Source organism: Mus caroli, chromosome 10 (genome assembly GCF_900094665.2).
Source record: "Mus caroli chromosome 10, CAROLI_EIJ_v1.1, whole genome shotgun sequence".
Lineage (NCBI taxonomy): Eukaryota > Metazoa > Chordata > Mammalia > Rodentia > Muridae > Mus > Mus caroli.
Window position 1 is genome coordinate 2,401,557 of NC_034579.1, and position 2,706 is coordinate 2,404,262.

Here is a 2,706-nt window from a genome sequence, read left to right on the forward strand (position 1 = left end):
TAAATAGAAGAGTCTCAGATCCATAGAATACCAGAAACATGGAATTGTGGGTGACTGAATCTGTGTTCGAATGCTATGGTCCCTCCTATATAGCTCCAAAATAAACTATCTCTTATCCAGTTTAAGGTGAGACTTGGTTTTTTGTAGCAACAACTTCTATCCATTGACCAAAAAAATGTCATGTCTCAGCCAAAATAACAATAAAGATGATCCTGAGCTGTCTCTCCAGCACTATTTCTGGCACTTTTTTCCTTTATGCTTTTGTTCTTGGGAAGCTGAGTTTAGATTATGATTTATTTGTCTCTACTTAATATTTGGAGATTTTTTGTGACTCCAGAGAAAGGTGAAATGATGAATTCAATGAGGCTGAAATAGCAATGAGGTTTCCAAAAATTTATGTGTGGCACAGAGATAAGTGTCAGGTTCATAGAAATAATATCAGAGACTATGAAATATAGTGTAGTATCCAACCAGGCCAAAAACTACATGCTTGACACAAGAGAGAAAATGTTGAGCACACAAACAGAAACACTGGAAAGATTCATTGTGATAGGTAATCTTTTTGAAACAATTTTATTAAGATATATTTTTTCCTTCAGGTTCATGTAAAGTGAGTAGAATCCAGAAGCCTTGCAAACATATCAAATACATTGATGTGAAATGTAGGAATAGCATCTACATATAAATATGCGGCTACTATGCATTTTATCCTGAATTATGGCCCTCAGACTTTAGTGACTGTGTAAGCTATAGAAGGTTATAATTAAGAAGTAAAAGAAGCAGGGATGAGGACAAGGAAGAAATAAAGAATAACAGGAAAGTGTAAGTGATGTGGATAAGGGAGCTGGAGAGATGGCTCAGCGGTTATGAGCACTGACTGCTCTTCCAGAGGTCCTGAGTTCAAATTCCAGCAACCACATGAAGATTTACAACCATCTCTAATAAGATCTCACCCCCTTTTTTGGTGTGTCTGAAGACAGCTAGAGTGTACTCATATCATAATAAATAAATCTTGAGTGGGACTGGAGTGAGAGTGGCCAGCGCTCAATTCCCAGCAACCACATGATGGCTCACAACCATTTGCACAGCGACAGTGTACTCATATACATAAAATAAATAAATAAATAAATAAATAAATCTTTTTTTAAAAGAGAGAGAGATGTGGATAAATTGGGGCTGGAGAGATGATTCAGAGGACCCAGGTTCAGTTCCCAGCACCCACATGGCATGACACAACTGTCCATAACTGCTTTTCTAGGGGATTTAATGCTCTCTTCTGTCCTTCATGGGCACCTGCATTGCACATAGTGTGATACATTCACAAAAGCAAAACATTCATACACATAAAATAAACCTAAATTTTATTAAAAATATAAATAAATCTTTTTAGTGGTTTGTTATAATAATTACTGTTTTTATCAGACTAGAGAAAGAAGCATAAATAGCAATTGTAAAAGAGTTAGGAAAAACTCAAAGAGATAACTGTCATGAGACATACATATAAGAATGGAGATTAAATAATAGAAGACATGAAAGAGAAAAATATTTAGGAAGTGAAGTGCTAGCACATCTGTGCTGAGGTGAAAGATGAAGGTGTCAGGTCTTTCTTGTTCAAAACATCTGCATTTAATTCCAAAGTATATTTTAAAGATAGAAAAAGTTTAGTAAGCAAAACAAAATAAGACATGGGAGTGAGGCAGAGAGCAGTGGTTGTGAGGTCCACACTTTTAATCCCAAAATTTAGGAGGCAGAATCAGGTAGATCTCTGAGATCTGGGCCAACCTGGTCTACAGAGCAAGTCCTAGGATAAATAGAGCTACACAGAGAAACCCTTTCTCAAAAAGAAAAAGAAAGAAAGAAAGAGGGAAAGAAAGAAAGAGGAAGGGAGCCCAAGGTTCCTAGAGGACTCTCAACGCTGCAGGCACCCTAGCACACCCTTGACCTTGAGATCACTGGTGAGTGGCATGCAACATCAGTCCCCAAAAACCCAAAGTATCTTGTGCTAATGGGAACAGGGACAAAGGGTACCTGCCCAACCAATGGTGGGGGTTCATTCTGGTCGGTGCCACCCCTGCGCCATCTTCAGTGCTATCTCAGTGAAGGGCCCCAAGGTCCCCAGAGGATTCTCCATGCTGCAAGCAACCTAGCACACCCGGGTCCCTGAGATCACTGGTGAGTGGAACGCAACATCAGTTCCAAAAAAAACCAGATGGTCTTGTGCTAGCAGCAACAGGGTCAAAGGACAAAGGCAGGTCCTAGCACACCCAGAATCTTGGGATCACTGAGACCAGTCTGCAGGAGAGCACGTGGACAGCAGAACCAACAGAGCTTCTTGGACAGGGTTCCTTTGGGCCTTCATCCTCTGCCAGGAGAAGGAGCTGAGACCCAGACTCCTGGACACCTTCCCTGACAGGGGAGAGTCAGCCTACATGGAGGGCTCTGACCCCAGGAATCATGAGGTAGATCTGAACTCCAGACTTCTTGTTTTTAAATTTTTAATATTTTTTATTACGTATTTTCCTCAATTACATTTCCAATGCTATCCCAAAAGTCCCCCATACCCTCCCCCACCCCACTTCCCTACCCACCCATTCCCATTCTTTTTGGCCCTGGTGTTCCTCTGTACTGGGGCATATAAAGTTTGTGTGTCCAATAGGCCTCTCTTTCCAGTGATGGCCAACTAGGCCATCTTTTGATACATATGCA